The sequence below is a fragment of the Apium graveolens genome, chromosome 8 (genome assembly GCF_009905375.1).
Source record: "Apium graveolens cultivar Ventura chromosome 8, ASM990537v1, whole genome shotgun sequence".
In the NCBI taxonomy this organism is placed as follows: domain Eukaryota; kingdom Viridiplantae; phylum Streptophyta; class Magnoliopsida; order Apiales; family Apiaceae; genus Apium; species Apium graveolens.
Window position 1 is genome coordinate 72,493,551 of NC_133654.1, and position 11,592 is coordinate 72,505,142.

An 11,592-nucleotide genomic window follows, 5' to 3' on the forward strand; every position below is an offset into this window, starting at 1 on the left:
CCTTTAGTGTGGAGTTCTGTTGCAACCCTCTTCATGTATTTCTTTGCAAGCTTAACGGATCCGAATTTTATCTGCAGTGACAGACATTTAGATATCAGCAAGAGTATAATACTGGGGTTAATAAAAAATTGTCCTAACAAGTTACAACAGGGAGTTTTTAAGCTAAAATTTTGACATGGCATATCTATGGATTCCCCTGCTCCTTGTTGCTTAATAAAGTATGTATATACAGTTCTTTTATGAAACTTCCTTTGCGTAAATATATAAAATATTAATGATAAATGATGATCAACACAACTATATTACCTAGATTATATAAAAACCCGTTAACAGACAGGAGACATGAATGGAGGAAAAAATCCGGTCAAAATCCCCCAAATTCCGTTAATACTAAAAAGCCTAAATAATTTATTGGTATGCAATATATAGAAAACCAAACCTCTTAGAAATAAACTGCAACAAAATGAAGTTTCTACTCTATTGTATTTTATAACTCTGTTCCTGTCACTCGGAGTTCTTATAAACAAAGACTTTCGTTACTCTAGATATCAACTTGTGCTCAAGTTGCAGTTAGTCTTCAATCTAAAATAGAAGAGACTTCTATCTATATTAGGAGGTGGATAACACAGGGGTAGGGAGGATGATAGCAAGCTAGGCTATGCTCGGGAAATACATCATCTAGTTTCTCATGGGTGGAAATCATGTGACTGGCTAACAACCAGCTACAGAATGAAAGCTAAATGTTTTCTAATTTACCAGATAAAAGTTAAATGTTTTCTAATTTACCAGGTATCTGGTCTTACACACATGTGTTTTGATTTATTTTGCAGCATTATCAATGGCTTCTAGATTAGTTGGTTGTCATCATGAGGAGCTGAAGCTAGATTTGTCTACGAGTGAAATCCAGACTGAAAAGGCTAGTGTAACTAAAAAATTGATATTGCAGCAGGTACACCCATACATCCCTTCCATAAACTGTCTCTTTATTACATATATTTGAGAGATGCTAGTGCATACTCTGTGCTAGCAATCATAAGTGTACTGTACTAAGTACCACCATATCGTACCTACATCTGGTGAATGTTTAAAATCCTAGTCCGGTCATTATAACATAGCCATATCGGTGCATTTTGTTAGGCAATTGATAAGAGTGATGTATTGGTGAAATCTATGTATGCATGCCTATTTAACTGGCTTGTAGAGAAAATCAAAGGATCGATTGGGAAGGGTGAATGACAAGATGGGAGATCCATAAGCACTCTAGATATATATGGATTCGAGTCAGTTCAGGTATATGATACTCCATATGTAATATTATGCTGAAAAAAACTCTTCTTGTATGTACGATCTCATCTGTATTTATTTCAGAAGAATACATTTGAACAGTTGTGTATAAACTATGCAACTATATTATGCTGAAAACAACTCTTCTTGTATGTGCAACGTTTAAATTTATCTTAAACCTAATAAATTTATGTAGGAACTTTGTTAAGTAAATTAGTATCAGTTTTATTGACTAAGTTAAATAATTTTTTTTATTCAAGGCTTTGAATTATAGTTGACTACACTGTAATCAAGTTACAACTATCTTAGCGAAACTTTTAAGGTGCAGAAAGATATAAACCAACAGGCTCAACACAGGAGATTCCCCCTGAGCTTGGAAAGTATAACTAATAGACAATTATATGCCATGTAGGTTGGGGAAAGGACAAGAGGTGATGTAACCATATTGCCAACCCTTGTTGTCAATAATCGGCAGTTAGAGGTCAGTTGTGTAATTCTCTATATCCTTTCAATCATTTCAGCAATTATACTCTCTGATATTATTGTGTTCTTGCATACGTAAAATATAACTATACTGATCATGCCCTATGGTGCTTGATTTTCCTATTTTGATCTCCTTGTCATTGCATATATATTTGACATAAAGTAGATAAATTTTCTCTTTTTCACTTCCGATATATCAAAGAACTATTTATTCTTTATCTGGTTGAATATGTATGAGTTTACTATCACTATTTTTTATAATGAAGATCAAAAATAAGTGCCCAAAATGAAGGAGTTACAATACTAATAGTGTCATTTCAAAAACCTGTAAATCAGTTATGTTCTTGCATATAATTTTCAATTTAGGACGCTGTCTTATAGCAGTAGAGATATTCAAATAACAATGATCAGAGAATAATTTTTTAATAAGCATTTTCTACAGGCCTTTTGATATGGTATTCAAAATTTGTTGGTTCTATTTCTTTCTTGCAAATAACTTAGTTAATATTTCAGGGAACAAAGAAGACTTACAAGAGAAAGATTCACGTGTATAAAAAGGGAAATGCCCGGATGGTGGAGTCGAGGAGAAAGTGAAGCAAATTTAAGTATTAGCTTCTAGTAGTACTTTTTAAAATTTATAATTTTGGGTTGTTAAGTAAAAAATGTGAACTATTTTAGAGTTAGTTTGGACGTTTAATTTGGTTGTATATTTGGATGTTTATTGTTTGAGTTAGATGCATTATTTTGCAGTTATGAAATTGTATAATTGGGATTCTTCAGTTTACAAAATAAGCATTTTAATTTGTTTGTGCTAAAGTGTTACAATAGCCTCCTAAATTATTACCATATTATGTTTAAAATGTTTTATTAGGCTAGTTATAATGTTACAACAGCTTCTCAAAGTGTTACATTAGGTTCTATGGGCCTACTTTCCACGTCATCAAGACAACTCAACACTGTGGGCCCCATACTTGCCATGTCAGCTAGTGTCCCACCGTGGGGCCCACTTTTTAAAAACATTTTAAAACTCTAAGGTAACATAAAAAACAAGTTACAACTGATCTCTCTTTCTGTTGCATTAGCAAGCTACAACAACATATAAACAAGTTAAAACACGATGTTGCCTTAGGCACCAAAGATGTTACCTTAGACCCCTAAGGCAACATGGAAAAACCTATCTTTAAGAAAATGTTACCTTAGCTTAAAAGTGGGGTAAAAGCAACATATTTAACCCCTAATGCAATGTTTTTTTGGTGTTACAGTAGCCATTTTATGGTGTAGTGCCTCATCTTTTCGATCAATTTAGAATGAAAATAAATTTCAGACAGTGGCTTCTTATTACCCTCGGTTACTCAAACCCCAACTTCCACTATTTCAGATTCTTTTGTTAACTCCCCAGGGATCTTAATTACATATCTTTTACTACACTGGCTTTGCTTGAGTGGTCGTTAATAGGATAACCATAGTCTTTTGGTAATCTCAACCAGAATTTAAACCTTGAAATCTTAACATACGGTTGTTCCCTTTTAAACCTTCGTAGGGAAATCCTTGGGCATTCAATATGAATTCTCTTAATTTTAAATAGTTGAGGATGTTATCAATAAATACAATTACACTTAGACAAGTGCTTCCTATACACTCTGTCCAAAAAACCTTTAAGCGTGACTAGAGCATTTGTTAATCCAAATAACATCACCCGAAACTCAAAATATCCCCATCTCGTTCTAATCAGGGTCTTTAGTATGACCTCAGACTTAATCTTCAACTGACGGTAGCCTGCTATGGGTTAACCTTTAAGAACCAACACATTCCTTTCATTGAGTTATATAAATAATCAATTCTATGCATGGGTTACTTATTCCTATTTGTCAACTTTTCCAACTTCTGATAATCACCACGTAACTTCGTACATCAATTCTTCTTTTCTATAAACCACATCAGTAAACTACACAGAATACACCTTATCTCATTATTCTTTCATCCCACAATCCTGAAGTTTCCTTAACTGATAACTTGATTCCTACTGGCCATATGATACAGGTCTTTTAACACCAGCCCGACTCTGTACAATAACCAATAAGAGATTATATCTCATACTTCGACGTAATCCTGGTAAGTCATTCGATAAAACCTTTGGGACTTCACTTTCTATCTCGATTCCTTTCAACTTAGTTGCTTCCTTCTTGATATCCACGACATGCGCTAGTTATGCCTTATATTCTTACTTATGCCCTCGGATACTCATCCTAATATCAGCTTACGGAAATATTACTTTTTGCTTCTTCTGGTAATCAATCATTGCCTTGGTTCCATGTCAGGGTCTTGAGCAGTTGACCCATTACGCATATTATAAGTTTTAACGGATGTTAGACCTTTTGATGCACTGCCTCCCGTGCTATCTCGGGAAGCACTTCTTCAGTTCTTGGCCACATGCCCTACCTTACCACAATTGTAACAGGTGACTCCTGGATTTTCCACCTTACATTCTAACGTGTAGTGTCCTTTCTGTCCACATCTGAAACATTCACTATTTGCTTTACACACTCCACCATGCCTTTTTCCACATTGCTTACACTCCGCTATAGGTGACTTGACCGACTTGGCTTGACTAGAGCTGTCTGAGATGTTACTAGGCCTATTTAACGAAATGCTTTATCCTCTGAATTCTTTATTCTTATCCCTTCTAACCTTTTTCTGATACTTCTGGCTAGATCCATCTTGACCTAATGCTCCTTCCACATCATCTATCTTTTGCTTCTTATCTTCTTTTTCCCTAGCGATTATCTTCTGATCAATCTCAATTACTAAGGCGGCCTGAACTACAGAAGGATACGTCTTGAGTTGCAATGCCACAACTCCACTGCGAATTTCAGGCTTCAATCCTTGTTGAAACCTCCTTGCCTTCTGAGCTTCAAAGTGTACATAATCTGGTACAAACCTAGCCAACTCTGCGAACTTAGTCTCATACTCAGCTACACTTCTACCGCCTTGCTTCAGTTCTAGGAACTCAATCTCCATTTGATTCCTCACACAATCAGGAAAATATTTTTCCAAAAATAACTCAGTAAACCTAGCCCATGGAACAGGGCCTTCTCCTTCTAACGCTCTGGTTGACTCCCCCCAATAATTCGCTTCATTTTTCAAGAAATAACTTGCATATCCAGTCTTAAGATTATCGCTTACTTGGACAAGGTTAAAAGCTTTCTCCATCTCTTTTAACCATGCTCCAACAGTCATTGGATTAAGTTCACCTTTAAACTCAAGGGGTTTAACACTCTGAAAAAATTTGAAATTAACACTTTGGTTAATTTCTTGCTGTTGATGCTGCAACAGTAGTTGCTACTGCTGAACCTGTTGGATTAACTGCTGCTGTTGTTGTTGCTGGTGGAACAACAAATCCAGAATTTCATTTATAACTGGGCCCTCCATAAAATTACTACTATTTTCTTTAGACTGGGTGGCTTGTTTAGGTGGCATCTTCCTGAAATATAAAGATGAGTTTATTCAAAATATAACAAGAAAATTTGACAAAAGATATCACCGTTTAAACGGTCACCTGTATCAGGAAAATGTTTCCCGATCACAATACCCATGTATTTAATATCAGGGTCCATTTATAATAGAGATCTAGATTAGCAGCACTAGCAACAATAGCAACAATGACAGTAGCAGAATCAACAACAGTACAGAAAAACTGAAATATAAAGAAACTAATTACCGTAGCATGGCTCCTTAATACAACAGCAACTGACTAACTTCCCATCACTACTCAATTACCACATCAACACTAATCTGATATACTACGAGACTCGGCTGGCTATATCAACCACCAATTACATAGAACAAACTGGTAAATCAGGTCAACTTAAGGAATGCTGGACTCTTCTAGGCACCATAGTCCAAATTTCAACCAACCATTCCTCTAAGGATGATTTCTTATCACCCACAAGTAGTTTACCAACCACTGAATTACTTTTCCCGAAGATATAACTCCACCGATAGATTTTGAACCTTCGCTGCTACTCTTATTCTTAAATAACATCTTGATATAGGACTTTCGTTCTTCCTGATGGTCAACTCTTATTTGCTTTCAATAACTAACACTGTCTAATCGCAGAGATCACTAAAGAAATTCATTATCATGGAGTACCAAATGAAATTTCACAATCAAGGGAATCGAATAAGAAGGAACAAGGCGGAGGATGTAGGTATGACTGAGGGAAACATACAAGTACATAAGATGGCCAGTCTTAGTACCGCACAGTTCACAACACACAGTTCGGTGGCGTCCCACCTGACCCTTTGTCACACAGAAAAATGGTCAAATCATATGCATTGTCTGCCCCAATCAACGGATGGAATCATCGAGGAAAGAAATAATGTTTAGATAGAAAATTCACAAATAGGAAGGGAAATTTTACTTTACATAGATCAACAGAACCTTAAGTTGCTTAATTCGAGCTTGGACTTACTTACAGGAAAAATAAGCAACTTGTTGGATAGTGAACAATTACTCTGGAAAGAAAATATGTCTCAAGAAATACGTATAAGGTTTAAGATATAACAACAGTACTGATGCCCATACTTCACGAAACTTGGCTTTCATAGCAACCACCAACTATTATCATACTATCCGAACTCACCGAGGTCACACACTCGGTCCAGTAACATTCCTTGACATAGAAAATGCGATATTTAGAAATAACGTTGGCGTCTCTTCAACTGACACATCAAGGGCCCGCTCAAATGCTGAATTCTCGCGATCAGACTCATTTTCTCGAGGGGAAAACTAGAAATCTCTATCGAACATTACTAATAATACATATACGAAGGAAACGTACTCTAGGTTAGGGCAGTTCCAGCCAATCCTCAATAAACATCAGGGTTACGCCTCCAGAACCCTTGACTGAACTCATAGACTCACTCCTCTGATTGAGTTGCTGACTCACATCTATATATAAATCTCCTACACTTTTCTGACTCTAATCCTAACCTAAATCAGGTACTCAAACCTGTAGCTCTGATACCAACTATGACGGTCTCAACCCCAGGGTCAGGAGTTGACGTCACCAACAACAATAATAATAAACATGATATAATCCAAATCATTAATTATACATAACCACAACCCCTTTACCAAGACCTTTTCCAGGTTTAAGTATGGTTTAGGTTACAACTATTACAAAACCGACTTACAACAAACCATCCTGACGCAACTAACTTAATACAACAACTCAATAAACCATCCTTGGTCCAACACAACTACCTCAGAGGAGCCTGACACGGAAGGAACTGGAACTCTGCCCTGACTACCGCTGAAGAATCTCCTAGGCATTTGCAATACATATATAAAACATTTTGCAAGTGTGACTGTAATATCCCGTATTTTTAGAATTATTATATTTATTATTTGAATATGTATATATATATGTGTGCTTTTATGATTTAGAAGAAACAAAATGGTGAATATTTTATTCCTGTGTGACGAGTTGGTGTTACTAAATGGTAATGTGCTAATTGTTAAGTGTTATATTGATCCTTGTTAATTTCTAAAAATATTTATTTAAATGTATTATTTTCAAAGTTATTTGAAAGCTAATCTTATTGACATCGGTAAATTGAAATTGTTTTTTAATATCCGAAAAATATCGTGCAATTATTTTTATCAATAAATAATTATTATGAGATTATTATGGGAATTTTGGTGAATTATCTGATGATTGATATTTATATTTGAGTGTTTATATGTGATAAAGTATAAGTATTTTGATTTTTAATATGTCCGGAATAAAGTATAGATAATTATGGTATTTTTCTGGTAATTTTTAGATTGTTATATGATTTTATAAGGATTTATAGATTTAATAATTATTTTCTGAGTAATTATAAAACTATTTTATAAAGCCGGGAATTGTCCAACTTCAACCGTTTTTGCGTTTTTACAACCCGAAACTCTTCAGAAAACTACTTCCTCACCTAATTTGACTATTCTGAACATTTTCTGTGTTTTGACTTTTTCGATCCGGAGTACGGTTTGACACGTACGAGTCCCGGTGTAAAATTTTCGATACGATAATCATTTCGGTATATCAATAAAACCCGTATTCTTGAGAGACGGGACATTTTTACATTATTTTCTCATAGGGTGTTTTATCAGAAACTCGGTTTTGATAATTATTCCAATTTGGTATTAAATTGTATTATATTTATAGTTACTTAGCGGCTAAGTAATCTATTTTTGGATCAGATATATAAGTGTAAATTCAAGAATATTTCAGAAATCATGAAACTTATCTACCCGCGACCCCCTACGTCTCCCCCCTAACCCCCTGTTTTCTCTGTTTCTCTTTCCCTTGTTCACACTTCATAACCCACCCCTCTTCTTTTCTTTTTCCGAGCAAACACATGACTCCCTAGTTTTCTGCCCCGCCTTTTTCCCCTGCATTTCTCTCTCTCTACTCTATCTCTTGTTTTGTGTCTCTTTTCTTCCGTAAATTTATATACTTTTAATTTTCAAAAACTCATATCGTACAAACCATTTATCCAAATTTCAATTGCTATATATGGAAATGATTAGTGATTCGATACCTACGCATAGGTATATATATTGCAAAGTTTTGAGAAGAAAATTTGCGGAGCATATTTTCCGTTTTAATTTATTTTCGGGGCGTAAAAAGGAATTTGACGGCGTTGATTACTCCACATGGTATTTTAGCGTGTGTATATCTATGGCTACGAATTTCGGATTTTTCTGGAGATATTTTCCGGACATCAGATATTCTCCTCAGGGTGATCAGAATTTATTTTGGGTAACGATTTCGAAATTCTGCCTTCGTACTTGTGTATATTATAGCATGTTACTGTTTATATACTTATTTCATAAATTTTAGAAGTTGTTGTAGAAGTCACTTTTGAATATGTTTTTCATTTCTGGCGTGTTTATACATGCAAATATAAAAAATTGTGTGTTCTAAATTTATTGATTTTATTATAGTATTTTTGGATTGTGTTGTTTGGGATTGATTTTAAGGGGTATGACCCCGGGAAAAGTCCGTTTTACAAAGACGTTATTTCGAAAGTTTTTCTAAAATATTTATTTTAATTTCAAATTATTATCTTTTATTATTTTCAAAAATCATAATTTGATTCAATTATTTATAATTTGTTTTGATTTATTCTTATTTTATTCATAATAAATAGACCGTTTGTCCGTTTAATATGAAACGAACGTGTCTAGACTCAGAAAAATATTCCACTTTCATTAAAAATACTTTCGAGACCAAATACTTTTGTTTTGAAAGGTCGCTTGTTTTACAAGTCATTCTGAATCGATTATCGATCGATAAATCATATTTTTGACCCGATTTCAGTTATAAACATACCGAGTCGAATGTTTTGACGAACCGAGTCATGTGTGATTTGAATTATGTGATACGTGAGTTATATGTTTACTTTCTATATAAATTACGTGCGTACATGAGTCGTGAGTCTCGTCTTTGACTGTTTTCTTCATAGGTAGACAATAGAGTTTTGACGCGCGGTTCGTCGAGTTATTATCGTTTAGACGATTAAAGTTGTATCTTTTGGTAACGCCCCCAAATCCGGGGTTAGAGGATTTGGTCGTCACTATAAAACCTCAATCCAAATTAACCTGTTAAATCAAAATGCAAATGCCAGCGGAAGATATTTATCATCTATAACCTCAAACTAATTCAAGATCTTTTAAGGTTACATTTCTAGAAACAAGAATTCCAAATTCCATAAATAATTTTCACTTCCTTCTAAAACTTTTTTGACAAATTCCAATTCAATACTAACCCGCTGGTATGACTTCGAAAAGAAGTATACTAGGCCCAACAATAAAATAACACAATTATAATATAATATAATATAATATAATATAATATAATATAAACAACTTTTTATAACAGAACTTACACTAGCCCGCAAACCCTGGACCAACCATCTTCCAAGAGCTTCTTCTTTGCTTCCTTGAATTACGCGGCTAAACAGCATAAGCTAATCCTCACTGGAGGTTAAATTTAAAAACAGGCAAGTATGAGCGGAAGAATTGCTCATCAAGTTCATTATAATTTATATAAGGTCGTTTTGATATAAAACCGACATCTGCAATATCGCAGATCATTGTAAAATCATAATTGCTGAAACGGAATATTTATTAAATTATCGAATAATTGTTTCTCACTGTATTCAAAACTCTTTTTGATATTTTCGAGCGAAATGCTTCAGAAATACTTTGAATCTTGACGAGAATAAAAGTCGTAAAACCGTGTTTACGGAAATATCGTAAACAACAACATGAAACAGTGATTATGGACTGAATCATAAACTTTATTCAAAACTCAACTCTTGATATTAATATTTATTTTGATATCATATCAAATTAGATATCAATACGAACCTTGATGCTCACAACCTACCCGCGCTAAAATATGGAAGTCAACATTAATCATCTGCATTAATACCACCTTTGAAATTTAACAATAACTTAAATATCAACATCGATCAGCAACCGAATTAAAACTGTATTTCACCTTTATTTAAAACCAAAATACTTAATAAATTATACCTTATAAGATTATCAAAAAAAATATAATAATTTAGATTGGAATCCTCGAATGACGGTGTGTTGCCGCCGGTGATTAGCCGCGGAGCAACACCGGTATGCCGAAGCAAATCCAACTAAACAAAGGGGTACCCAAGGAACATATCGGCCTAGCAAGGTATTATATCCTGTATAACACATAGCTCACACTGAACCGCAGCCACGGCCTCTTACGCAACCATCCAATCTTAAAAACATTTTATTGAAAGGGGTCATAATACTCGACACCCTTATAAATTTTATTCGCCCATTCACTTGGGCAGAAAACCAAAACAACGTCATCTTGCTCAAAATCCAAAACATTTATAAACCCTATAGTTGGATAAGTAAAACACTTGATTATTCTGAACATAGAATAGCAGATAAGTTCTTGCATAAACAGACACATTTATTTCAGCGATATGTAAAGCATTTATCTATTCAAAACTGAGAATAGGGAAAGCAATACTTGCATAAGAGGATTCAAAAACATATATCACTTGAACAATAAATGAAGATAGAGATACTTGCCTTTGAGATTTAGCAGTTAGTCACACCCGCAATGACACATCTATTCTGACATTGTGTCTCAAAACATCATTGTCTTTCTTTTCAACACTTTGCTGATATGCTGCTCCTGCGATTGGTAGAAGCCAGATATCCAATACCATTCCATTCCATTCTTTATCCAATGTCTTGTCCTGATCAACTCGAATGATCCGCATCTACAATTAAAAGATATACCTTTAATCGTCTAAACGATAATTACTTGACGCACTGCGCGTCAAAACCCTACCGTCTACCCATATGATGGCCCACACATAAAGAAAACATCCAAATACAAGACTTATGTGAAAGAGATGTGTCCTAAGTCCAATCATGTATGATGATTTAGGAATAACTTTTATGTAATCTGTTTTGATTTCATTGATATTAATAAAAGACTTGTTTTGTTTTTATTGCGGGCTCTATCTATTTAAATGTTTAAATAAGATATACCACAGTTTAGAGTAAAGCTTTTTATGGATTGTGATGAGATCATAATAATGAGACCTAAAAGATGATAACTCTAAACTTAAATAGTTCCTGGTCGTAGGATTACTAACTGGTAATTAATAATCCGTAAAGATCGGTACATACTATACTTGCATCATTATGAAGGATGTCTGTTCTCATAGACATTTGTGTGGTGACACTATAGCTACTATGTAGGTGCTTAT

General features: G+C 34.4%; 1 long non-coding RNA gene across 1 annotated transcript; it reads left to right on the forward strand.

Moving 5' to 3' along the window:
* The first annotated feature begins 848 nt into the window (after positions 1 to 848).
* On the forward strand, positions 849 to 2,532 carry LOC141677385 (uncharacterized). The gene is made up of 3 exons (XR_012557411.1): positions 849 to 949; positions 1,697 to 1,765; positions 2,281 to 2,532. It is a non-coding gene; the product is annotated as an uncharacterized LOC141677385 (long non-coding RNA).
* Positions 2,533 to 11,592: the final 9,060 nt, after the last annotated feature.